General features: G+C 51.6%; 1 long non-coding RNA gene across 1 annotated transcript in view; it reads left to right on the forward strand.

The window, feature by feature from the left end:
- LOC118023489 overlaps positions 1–13,177 on the forward strand; it is a 149,173-nt gene that overhangs the window by 42,008 nt on the left and 93,988 nt on the right. The window contains exon 3 of the long non-coding RNA XR_004682827.1: positions 1,343–1,534. This is a non-coding gene — a long non-coding RNA (uncharacterized LOC118023489). The remainder of the gene's footprint in view (positions 1–1,342; positions 1,535–13,177) is intronic.

Genomic DNA, 13,177 nt, shown 5'->3' on the forward strand with positions numbered 1-13,177 from the left:
GATCACCATGATCAGTATCATCACCATCATCACCACCATCACCATCATCACCGCCACCACCATCATCATCATAATCATGATCATTACCACCATCATCATCACCACCACCATCATCATTACCATTATCACCATCATCACCACCATCATCATCACCACCATTATCACCAGCATCAGCAGCAGCAGCAGGAGCAGCAGCATCATCATCAGCAGGTACAAATTTCATCTGATGGAGGCAATGAAAGCAGGTATCAGGGAGCCACCCTCTGGTTAGTGTTAGACAGTGGCCATTCAGTGGGAGATAAGCTTGACTGCTGAGTATAGACCTAAAATTTCAGTGTATTGCCATTTACCTGGCTTTCACCCTAGGGAGGCACAGGCATGGGGGTCCACACACCCCATACACCAATGCACTTGATTTCTTTCTGAAAATCCCCTACACTGATTCTATTCTGCTGTAAGGATCATGACATAAATGTGGTGGTTGGCTGGACAATTCTTCAGAATTCAAGCAGAAGCAGAATTGATCCTCCATGACCAGGGTTGCAGAGCAAACTCCAGAATGTCACCAGGGGTCACCCCTGGGAGCAGCATTACAAATAAGGTGCCCCCATGTCCTGGTTGGCCCCAGTCAGCCTTGATTTATGCCTGACATCTCCTGGTGTTATTAGTCACAGTGCCCCTTCTCATTGCAAAAATGTCCCTGTTTGGATAACAAGTTATATGAGCATCATAATTTTGAGCAATTTGTATGTTCTTTTGCTTGTGTTTATTTTCTAAGCTTTCAACAGGGAACTTTTTGTAATAGAGTAAACACAGGTGACAGACCACCAGCCCAGGTACCACCTTCCCCAGAGAAAGTTCCCTGCTCCCCCAGCATGGATCACTCAAGGCAGGATGCTCGGGTCCTTTGTTCCTTGCCCAACACACGGCGGGCAGGCATTAAATACAGGCCATCCAATAGAACGTTGGAAAGCCTCACCCTCAGCTTTTGAGTAATGGTTGTCTTACTATAGCAATGGTGCAAAATTAAAGCAGTTCTACTGTGGACGTAACACACAACCTTCTCCCAGGATGCTGTCCCGTTTGCTGGGAGGTGTAGGGCAAGGCTTGCTCGCGCCACACAAGATCTTTGGCGCGCTCTGTCCTTGGTGCTTCCACCAGTGAAAGCTCTCCATGTGGGAGCAGAAAGAAATGAGCCCAGGTACCACGCCCAGGACCGAACTCCTGGGTCTGCACCTTTATACTCTGTGGGGTTTTAATACACTCCTGCCTGATGTTATAGGGATTTTGTTCCACGCGCCTTTGAACTACCTTACAACAATAAAGTGCTCTCTTTTGACAGGTTGGCCTGGTGTCAAGATTGGCCTTATTTCCATTCTCCTACCGAAAGTGACAATGCAGCCGAGTGCCACCTCTAGGGGCCAGGGGAGCCCTGTGATCGGATGAGAGACGGTTTCACACTGTGGCAGTGACCCTTCGGAAAAGGAAGCAACCGGACATTTCCTCGGCACATTGTCTTTCTGCAAAATTACAAGTAAGGAATATTTGTCCTGGATTGATTTTCCTTCCTTGCACGCCAGCAAAAACTTGCTAAGTTTAAGAGAAATGGAGAAAAAGCCTGCATTATTACATTTTAATGGGCAATCATGTTCAAACAAATCAAAGAGCCTGATGACTTCCCCAGTTCCACATCTGCCCAGGGGCCATAACCACCCACACACCTAGAGGCCTGAGATGTTCTGGGCTGCAGATTTTAGATAAGTTGACTCTCATGCAGTGGTTTTCTACCTGGCTGCCCCTGGAACCCCCTCTGCACTTGCCACTGCGACTCCAGGGACTGCTCCTCCCATGGCGTCCCTCGGGTTTGGCTTCTCGTGACTTTCTGGGGTACCTCCCCTGACCACCCCCACACAGCACTCCGTTTCTTCCCATACCTGCCACAACCTTTAATGGTGTCTCCTGCTGGTTGACGTGTTGATTTGCTGATTCTCTGTTTTCCCCCTGCAAGGAAAACTCCATGAGGGCCAAGACTCGTATTATTCATCCCTGTAACATCATTTCTGAATGAATGAATGAATGAATGATGGATGGATTATAGCTTGAAATGCCCCGTTCTTAAAGGTTCAGTGCTCGTTCCTTTGCAGGAAGCCAGGCTGGGCGGTCTCTGAGTTGTCTTCTAGTTTGTGGTTCCAACATAAAACCGCCTTTTCTCTCCCCAACAGAATCCACAACACCACCTCAAATCCAGCTCCCACAGAAAACATCCCCAGGACTCTCCCCACCCTCCCCCATCATGCCCTCAGTGCACAAACATGCACTATGCCCCAGCTGAACACTAGCATGGCGCTTTGACGGGGATTCCCTGTGGACTGGGCATCTTGGGGAGCAGGCTGCCCTGGGGAACTGAGTGCAGACACAAGGAGAAGGGGGTACCCGGACTCTGCGGGCTAGGGGTCTTCCCTCCTGTCACCTGGTCTCCTGCTCTAGACTGACTTGCGGGTCTCCTGGGTGGTACCAAAGTATCCTAGTTGTGCAAATTTCTGCATATGTAAGCACCTTCCTTCATACCAGCTGGAGCCCCACAGAGGTTTTCCTAGGCCTTTTTTCTGCTGAACGTGAAATGCGCGGCTTGACTAGTCAATGGCTCCATCCAGCACGAGGGCAAGGGACGCTGCTGGGTCACAGCTACCTTCCTGGGGGCCTCAAAAAGCAGGTGGAAAGTAGATGTTTAGGAGGGGAGGGCCCGCCTGGAAATGAGGGAGGAAACATGGTATTGTGTATTTCTTCTTGTACTTGTGGGCTATTTCCCAAGGGCGCTGACAGGGAATGTCTGTATAGACGTTGGTGCTCTGAATCGCTGCCCGATGCCCTGCCAAAGAGACCCCGCCTCTGACTCTCCGACCCGATACATCACGCACCCTCACACACCTGCACGGTCACACGTGCCCACACATCCACACATCACGTGCACACACACACACACACACTCCAGGAGATACTATCACACCTAAGTCACCACCCTCTTTTTTCAATCTCTAAAAAGCTTCATTACCAAAATAAGCCGAACATGTGAGGTATGGCATCCACCTTGTTGAAGGGCTGGGATTTATTGGCCAACCGGTAAATCAAAACACATGGAAAAGTGCTACATTTAGGAACACACTGCGACTGTATTACTCCTCATTTTACTGGTTCATGTCTAATCGGAACCAGCTGGTAATAAAGAATAGAGTTCACGGAATCCAGTCTTTGTTGAAAGCTGGGCCCGGGTGGATGCTGGAAGCTCACAAGCACAATGCAAACAGCTGTAATTGACTTGCAAGGTCAGGCTCTGGGTAAAACTCGGGGACAGAGGTGACGCTACAGCTGGTGCATAAAATGCCGGGCTCAAGGTTACGTGTAAGTGTGTAAAGAGACGCCAAAGAGAAAGGCTTCCACTTACGAGGCTCCCTCCGTGCCTGTCCCTGTTGATGTGTCTCAGGCAGCTTTAGAAGTGCACAGTTACTCTGTGCTACTTGTTGACATTAATCATAGTAATCATAATGATGACACCCATGATGATAATTATGGTGATGAAGGTGATGGTGATGGTGATGATGATGATGATGGTGATGATGACGGTGATGATGACGGTGATGGTGATGATGGTGATGGTGATGGTGACGAAGGTCGTGATGGTGGTGATGATGATGATGGTGATGATGATGGTGATGATGACGGTAATGATGACGGTGATGGTGATGATGGTGATGGTGGTGACGAAGGTGATGATGTTGGTGATGGTGGTGATGACGTGATGAAGATAATGAAGGTAATGAAGGTGGTGATGGTGGTCGTGCTGACAATGGTGATGATGAAGTTAGCAACTTCAAACAAGCTACACAAAGCACACAGAGCATCTCCATATCACAGGGTTACAGTGTTAATGCTGTGAGAGTATAACCTTGACAGCATAAATTGAGTAACTTTCCTTTTTTCTGTGTGATTTATCTATTTTAAACACTCTTTCCCCCAAACAAGGAAACTGGCATCTGAATTCTAGAAATGGAACATACACACTTGCCACCCCAATTCCTCTTCCTGTCTCTAATCAGCTCAATGGGTCCACCCTTTGGAAAACTGTGAAACATTAGGAGGGTCTGTAGGATATTTTTAGCACCATTCTACACCATTCTACCTCTTCCTCTTCCTGCAGGGTTGTGTGATATGTACCTTGTTTAACAAACATACTTTAATTTTATATGTAGATTTAGAAAATAATTCTGCTAATAATTTGAGATCTGCAGAGGGTTCAGTATCATAGTTGGGACTGCCAGTCTAGACCTAGGACCAGGGCACCCTCTACTCGTCTGCTGCACTTTCTCCTGGGCCTGGGCAGGCCTTGCAAACCATCTTACACAGAATCTACAGCTAGAGTCACATTCTTTCTTGACATGGGGTATCTGGGATTCAGTAACAATTGCTGGAAGTCCGTGAGATCAAATGGATCTGTCATTCCTGGAGGCATTGTAATAAAAATAATACCAGGTCTTTCCATGTCCAGCTCAATCTCTTGGCTTTCCCTGACCCAGTAGTGAGAGTATGGAGTTGATTAGGATGCATTGCATTTCTACATCATGAACATAGAAAGGTTTAACCATTTTGGTGGTTAGAACTCTGTACTCAGCTCCTTAAGTCCATTCAGGAAAACTGCAGTTTGAAACCATACAATGGATTCAGTTATCTTTGGCTATTGAGACGGCCGTGTGTCTGCTCTGCTCACAATCCCTTGATGAAAAAAGCGGCCCCTTGGGAGAACCACCCCTCCTTGGCACCGTGCTATGTGCCACTTTGCTGCTGGAATGTGAGCTCCACAAGGGCAGGGACTCTTCATTGTCTCGTTCCCCACCGCTCCTCACTGTCTTGAACAGTACCTGGTGCAAATCTGCTTAATAGATTTATTGAATCAACGAATGAATGAGGGGCACCTCCAGATCGCCGAGTCCCTGGTTAGAAGAGTGACATTCTGTTGGGGAATAGGTCCCCTTGGCTATCTCCTTGCCTATGTAGAGAACAGCATGGAGAAGAAGTCCCAACTTGTGTTTCCAGTAAGAAAGGCATGATTTTTAAAATTTATTTTTGTGACCATGGGGAGCCCCTTTTGTGATAAGTCACCTGCTAGTGGAGGTGCAGCTTCGGAAATCAGGGTGCCCAGTGACTACGGTATGCATTTCCCACCATGTTTGGAGCCTGCGCCTATGAAGAAGAGGTTGAGGGCTTTACAAGGAAATGTGGCAGAGTATGTGCCTTGTTTTCCTGGCACGTTCCTCCCTGCTTTGCTAAGGCAATGACAAGATTGGAGCTCCTGTCTCACAAGTCAGGCCTCTTGGCCTTTCCTGGCTCCATTTTGGCACCGTGTTCAGACCTGGAGAGGGAGATACAGAGTGGTGTACATCTTCGGGGCAACATGGCAGGGGTGTAAGGGTCTGCAGCTTCCAGACAGAAGGACAAACACACACTTGGGTGGGGGCATCTCTCCAGCTGGTGGACAACCCCTGGGGCCCTCTTTACAGTGTCCTTGGGAAGACTTTCCAAGACCTGAGAATGATAGTGGGTTTCCTTGGCATGTCTGGTGGATTCCAAAGCTGTGAATTTGGCTTGTTGGATGTTCTCTGAAATGACAAGGGCTGTCTTCTCTCAATGAACAGGACGTGCCAGAGAATTTCCTTCTCATTAGATATGATCCCCAGTGTCTTAGAGGACCCGTGTTGGAGAGGGAGGTGTAGAGGGACAGCAGACCCCTAGTGAGTGCACTATAATGAATGAAGACCATCCTTTCCACAGCCCCAGTCCTACACCAAACTGGGAAAGGTGTCCCAGCAGATCACTGCAAAAGATTTTGGACCCCAGCTCTGGAATGAAGAGGACCGGGAGATTTTTCTTGCCTTCAGGAAAGATACAGCTCCCCTTCTCTTTATCCCTGGACTTCCCTCCAGATACCTTCTTTAGTATTGTGGTCCCCAAAGGGAATGTGAGACCACGACCTAGCTCATGAAGGCCCTCAGTGGGGAAGGCTGGGCCATCATGTTGTTAGACAATGCAACCTGCAAACCGGCGTCATTTTTTGAATGTCAGAAGGAGTGTCAATACCAAGTACCTCACCTTCCTTCTTCCTAAAGGAACACAGATTTTATGCAAAGGGGCCAGGTGTCCAGCTAACAGACTATATTTCCAGCCTCCTTCAGCACCGAGGGATCACCACCTTCCCCTTCATTAACACTGTCTTGGTGAGGGCCGAGAGACCGTAGAGTGCTGACATAGCCCTCCAGCCACCCCTTGCTGCTGAAACTGATATGGAAACATCTGTGACCAACAGTGTCAGCCATGGAGCCTGGGTTCAAATCCCAGCACGTCCAAGTAATGGGGACAAGTTACACTCTCTGTGCTTCAGTGGCTTCCCTGCGTGCAAAGTGGGGGCAGGAATGGTCTCTGGCATAGGGGTGACGGGAGGGTCAGACGGTCGGTGGTGGGGTGGGGCCCCCGATGGTTTTATTTTCACCATGATCATCCCTGGGAATAACAGAGCCCCTTGGTCTGCACTTAGCAGAGCTTCCGGATGTTTCTGGCAGTCATACCATTCCTTTCCTAGAGTATGTGCTCTCCCTAAATCCAGGAAGATGCTAAAGAGAAACCCATGGCCTGGCACCGATCAGTGTGGGTCCAGGAAGGAAATGGCCCTGAAGCAAACGAATGAGGTCTGGTGTTCTGGATCTGCCGGGGGGAAGCTGTGAGAGACGCTGGCTCCCGGAAGCTGCCAAGCACACCCCATTGTACGTGGGTCACGCATTTCCCCCACGCACATGTGCACATGCCTGCCACCTGGCCTTTGCTCTGGCCATTCTTTCTCCTGAAATGCCCTTTGCCCTCTCTGCCAAATCACCCCTCTGGGTTAAAGTACTGCTCAAGCATGTGCCTAGGTAGTGTTTCATTTACTTCTCGCAACCCCTCTGCAAAGCCGTCAAAGTGGGCCCCATTACCTCCACTCAGCAGAGGAGAAAACGGAGGCATAGAGAAGGGAATGCATTTGCCCAAAGTCACCAGACCAGCACGCAGTGGACATCCCTTCCCTTCTCCCCACCGGCTCCTTGAGGCATCTTGGGGTTCCTTGGAACCCAGTTGGAAGACCACTGCCCTGGCCACTCTCCTGGGCCTTCCCAGGCTGCAGGGTGCTTACGAAGAGGACTTGGTCATTTTTTGTAGTCCTGAGGTGGTAAGCGGCAGATAAAATTCAGCATGCACTGTACCCAACAGGGATCACCGGGTGCTCTGACAGCAAAATGCTTTCCTTCCTCGATCTGGAAATGGCTGGTCTTCTCCACAGGCACATTCTTGCCCACCCACAAAGGCTGAAGCTGAAAATTCTCTGATTAACAAGCCACGGAGGGCGCTGTGCTGAGCAGAGCGGGTACTTCTCAGGCAGCCAGTGGGAGCCCGATGCGAACTTTCCGCCGGCGCATCCGAAGGGGGCAGCTTGGCTGTGTCTCCATGGCAACGGCATCAACAGGAAAGGAGCAGGGCCTCTGCTGTCCTTGGCGGGACAGTTCCCATTTCCTTTTCGGCCTGGCACTGCTTCACCAATGGAATAAAAATGGAACGCGGGATATATTTGCACTTGACGAGTTAGCAGCTGAAAAGCTCGTGTGTTTGCTCAAATGTGAACAAAAGTGAAATCTCTGCCCCCCACCCAAACAGGGTGTTTTCTGATTATAAAATGTGTGTTTGATAGAAGTTTTGACAGCTATCTGGTCCCAGATGTGGAGCTACAAGTTAATTCAGAGTCCCACGTGATGCCTTCTTGTGTGTCTGTCATCGGCTAGTGGTGATGGCCCGTCGCCCCTGGAGGGAGAGGTCCCTTCCTGACACGGGAGGTGCAGAAAAGACATTTGCATGGGGACAGTGGGGGTGGTACTCCTGAGTGTCCCTCAACTCAGCAAAGTCTACTCTCTGACAGGGGTACAGGGGGGTGGATGGCACTTAGTGGAACCGTGTTACATTAGGGACCAGGTCACCACCCCCAGGAAGCCGTCTGTAAGATGGAGCTCCGTCTCCCAACTGGTGGTAAAATGTGAGATTCTCCTCCTAGCCCCAAGGCTCTGAGTCATTTGCACTGAAAAGGGGTTCAGGAATCTACATGTTCGCAATATCTGGCATTTCTGATGTGGCAGTGAGTGAGTCACACTTTGAAAAACAAGCCCGTAGGGCTGTGGTTCTCAAACTCTAGCACAGTCTGGATCCCCTGCAGGTCAGTGTCCAGCCCACTGGACACCCACAGCCCCAGATCAAGAGTCTCACGCTCCACCAACTGAGCCACCCGGGCGCCCTAGAATCTGCATTTCTAACAAGTTCTCAGGGGAGGCTTTGCTGCTGTTCCTTGGTTCCCACTTTAAGAACCACTCTTTTCCTGTCTTGGAGAGAAAAAGTCAGCTGGGTCATGTCAGTGGCTCAAAGGAAGGGCAACCATGCCTTACTCATGTTTATGTCCTCCAGCAAGGATGAGTGAGCTCTTTCTTGGCCAATTAAATTCACCTTGAGAACTTTTAGAAGGTTCTACTGATGTTCTCATCTCGGGGTGTGGGGGGGCGGGTTTCCAGCATCAGTATTTTTTTAAAACTGTCCTCCCCCACATGTAGCCAGAACTGAGAACCACCACCCTACCATCCTTGGCACCGAAACCAATTTCAGTTTTTATGTTGGGGTTTGCCGAGTGCTCACTGTATCCTTTTATTTGGGAGTTATCAATAGTTATCAATAATTATCAAGTTATCAAGTGCCTACTGTCTTGCAGTGGTGACCTGTCTGGTCCTCAAGCAGCTCCCAGGACACTGGAGGCAACAAGTGTGGGACACGCTCAGGTTGAAGGAAGGCAGGCGCCGTACAACCACAAAGCAGAGAGGACTGTTTTTGTGGGAGTTGGGGCAGGGCGTGAAAACCTTCCAGAAGAAGGCAGAATCTGAACAAACGGCTCCACAAAGGCCAGAAGTTCATTCCAGGCTGATGGGACAGCCTTCTGGGGCTTAACCCTGAAACGGTATAGAATATTCCGGAAATCTTAGCTGGCCAGTGTTGCTGGAGCGTGGAGGGGATGCAGGAGTCGCGAAGATGAGGAAGGAGAGTTTAGAAGTGAATTGCCTTTGGAGGTGGGATTATAGTTCAATCCCCCCCCACCCACCCACCAAGAGCTGGAGGTGTGGCCGCAGGGTGGGATGGGTCCTCACCCCCTACCCCTGCGGTGGGGGTTAGGGGGTGGGGAAGCCAGGTCTTTGAGTCTGCCTTCCTTTAAGAAGCAGGGACTCTGATCCCTTCCTGTGAGCATTTGGTGCCAGGGTTCCTGCTAGAGCCTGGGGGTCCTTCTCCTTTGAGAAATGAGCAGGAAGACAGGGCAGACGGGACAGCTTGCTGGGAGAGTCGGTCCCTCGTCCTGTTCCTGCCTCTCATGTGCGTCCCCTGTCACGGCTGCATCTATGAATGACCTTGGGCAGGAAATCTGAAGGCCTCTCTAGCTCTCTCTTTAGAAAGTCATCTTCAGGGAAAACCTTCCCATGGTTCTTCTCTGGAGCGCCTGGCCTCTCCCTGGCTCCGCCCCACCTGGCTCCGTAAACCACCCCCTCTCCAAACTCCCTCCGATGAATCTGGGTGTCACAGAGCACGGCGCTGGCTCCGTCCGTGCATTGCATCTGCCACGTCCACAGAGTCCAGTGCAGAAAGCCCCTCCCGCTCCCCCCCACCCGGGCTTGCGGATCCCTCAAGAGAAACCTGTTTATTCAACCGTGTTTTGGGAATTAGAACCAGGGCCTTGCTCTTGTTTGGCGAGTGGGTTGGGAAAAGGCAGACTTGAAAGAAGGAACTTGGACATCTTCTTGGGGGGCGGTCTTGAGGATCGGCCAAGCGGAGCCTTGGACCCCCGGGTGCCAGAGTGGGGTTCTGGGGGGCCTTGTTCATCCTCTGGTTGCTCTCTTAGCAATCCCATCACGTGTGTGGCCAGGTCCTTGTATTTCTTCTGTTTTCAATATTCGGAGCATTTCGACTCTCCTGTTAGGACCTTAACTGACACAGATGGCAAATAGGTTTCCTCCTGTGTCATGGCAGTAAGGGACTACCGGGACACTCGGGGACCTACAGTATGTTCAGATGATTGGGGGAGAGTGGTGAGGGCGGAGCCAGACCAGGCGGGGCCGTCAGCTTCGTGGAGGACCGCAGCTACGGCCTGAGGGCAGTGGGCAGCCGCTGCTGCTGCGTGTCCAGAAGGATTGGGGGTGGTGGGGCGTGATCGCACGGTCCCCAGTAGGGGAGGCATGAGGCGCAGAAACACACGGCAGATGCTGGGACGTGTCCTGAAATGAGGACTTGACTTTTACAGGCCAACACGTGCCAGGGGCTCGGAGAAACGTGATCCCACACTTCCAGGGAGCTCGCACTCATGGACTCAGAGATTTCAAAGGCCAATCTCTTTGGGGGCTCTTCTCGCCCCTCACGTGAAACGGAACAGTGTACTAGGGCTTGGGTGTAGGCGGGGGAGGACTCCAGGAGCCAGTGAGGCGGAGGGGGCTGGGGGGCTTCAGCAAAGCCAGCAACAAAGAGCCCAGTGACCCAGTGAAGCCTGAAGCAGGCCAGACATGAAAGGAATATGCTGGAAAAATTAACTCAGTGTTTGCTTTGGGAACCAGTCTGACGGCTCTTAATCCAGTGGGTGTGTGTGTATTGCAACTCACGGGACGTCCCAGATCCCCGGCAGAGCGACAAAGAGCCGTTTGTGAGGTTTTCACCCACACTCTGGCCGCCGGGACCATGCCGGCAGTGGTCCTGCCATGGGGGGCGTCCAGCCTTCTCCAAGCGGCCTGCTCTGAGGCTGCCTCCTTGTTGACTCTTCCTCTTCTTCCCACCTTGACGTTCTCACTTTGGGACGATAAATGGCAAGAAGTCACCAACCCCAGAGGCTAAAAATGCATGGGAGGTCTGTGTTTGAAAGTGCGTCTATTAGATCAAGAAGACAAGAAGGATGCCCTGGTCCTGGGAGGGGGTTCGGGGGCCAGGCCAGCCAGCAGGACTGAAGGAATGGGAGTGGAGGCCACGACCCCACTGCTCCGTCAAGCCTGCTCGGTGGAATCCTAGCGCACACGCGCGCAGACATCTCTCATTCAGGCATCTGATCAGATGTGCTTGAAAAGAAGTCACGTTTCAAATTCCTTTCTCCCTGTTTTAACCAGATCAGCCCCAGGGAAAGGGAAGCCATGGCCAGAATTCAGAGACAAAAAAAGAAGTGACTTCTGAGATTTTTGAGCTTTCTGAGCCCCAAGTCCTGCCCTTTGAGGGCGAGTTCAATGACTTTCCAGGGTACCCTTGGCCACATGTGGCTTCTGCCTCACCACTAAGCTGAGAAGGGACCCTGCCGTGCACTGTGTACAAGGCCATCACCCACAAGGTCCAGTCTTGGGGCAGCGTGGTCATTAGAGAAGCCGAGTCCGGGAACCAGGGCAAATTTTAAAGTAACCCACGTGCTGGCAGCATCTGTCAGCCAACATGAGGGGCGTAAGTGGGCCAGAGCAATCCGTTTCAGAGTGTCCCCTTTGCTCTCCTGTCCATCCCCTCCCACATCACAGCCGCTCCCCTGCCTCTCTCCCCAAACAGAAACAAGACCACTTCTTTCCATTGGTGACTGAAACGCTAATCTGGGGAGTCGGGGTCCTCCTGGCGATAAAGCCAGCCGAATGCCCAATCCTCTGTATCGGGTGCGTGTGGGTCAGGGTTAGCATAGACAGTAGCTACCCTAGGTACCGTATCTGTCCCTGTCACCAAAGAGAGGGTGTTTGAAGGACACCTGTGTGGTTTTCCTTCCTCCTAACCCTCAGTCTGGAACAGACGCTCCCCGCTCAGCCATCATGAGTGGGTGAACCTCAACCTAACTCTTGGGTCTAATGTCCCGTGTGAGCCTTTGGACTCTTCTCTCCAGCCAGGCAGGACACAGCCTCGTCCCCACACCCCCAGAGCACACCTTTCATTCCTTCTCCACCTGTGTTGAGAGTACCGTGGAGCCCCCACCGCAGCCCAGGTGGGAAGAGAGAAGAGCCTCTCAGTTCATGGAAGCTGCTTCATTTAAGGCCTCTGTTACCAGCAGCTGAATGCACTTCTGAGAAGATCAGTTATGATTATTGCTTTAATATAAATATGATGTTGGTTAACTCACCATGGGGCAAACGGGTGCTCTGGAAACAAGCGTCTTCATTCTCCCAGGGGCCCTGTCCGCTGCCCACCTGTCCGTCCTATCCTGCCCGGCCCAGAGTGCGAAGCCAGGTGTGGTGGGCAGCAGAGTGCATACAGCCCCGTTCAGTCCCCAGCCCCCGGCCCTGCCATCTGCTCTTTCCAGGGAAGGAGCATCCTGGAACACCACCACAACCGCAGACCCAAATTCGCTCTTGCCCTGGTTTGGAGTGGTTTCTGGTCAAGCTGTTTGAGGTCAGCCTGGTGTCGTGGGGAGTCGAGCCTTGGCGGCGATCTGGGTCCTCATGTGCACCTCGCTGCTGGCTGGACCTCTTCAGGCATCCTTGACTTCCCTTGTGCGTTGAGGGGTTGAAGCAGGTGTGCCCCAACCGAGACACGAGTTCATCAGGGATGACGTGGCGATGATCGGGGGCTCTGTGGTCAGAGAGAGCGCGGTTCAAACCCAGACAGTATTGTTCACATGCTGTTTGGACTCGGGAAAGTCACTTAACTTCTTTCATTCCTGCAGCCATGACTGTCTCTGTCACCGCATCCATACAGCAGGAATAGTAAGGGCACCCGCCTCCGACGACGGCTGTGGTACTAGGTCTCAGGGGCCGTGGTGACAAATTGCACAAACGGGGTGGCTTACATAACACAGTCATACCCTCTCACAGCTCTGCAGACCGCGGATCTGACATCGAGGCATGGGCAGGGTCCGTTCTTTTTGAAGGTAGTGAGGGAGAATCCATTCTGTGCCTCTCTCCTGGCTCTGGTGACCTCTGATATTCCCTGGCTTGTGGATGCTGTCCAGCCTGTGGCTTCACATTGTCTTTCTCTATGTGTCCCTGTCTCTGTGTCCGAATTCCCCCTTTTTATGAGGACACCTGTCGTAATGGATTGGGGCCCACCCTAATGACCTCAGCTTAGCTTGATCATCCGC

Source organism: Mirounga leonina, unplaced genomic scaffold (genome assembly GCF_011800145.1).
Source record: "Mirounga leonina isolate KUSES-001 unplaced genomic scaffold, KU_Mleo_1.0 Mir_180, whole genome shotgun sequence".
NCBI lineage: Eukaryota > Metazoa > Chordata > Mammalia > Carnivora > Phocidae > Mirounga > Mirounga leonina.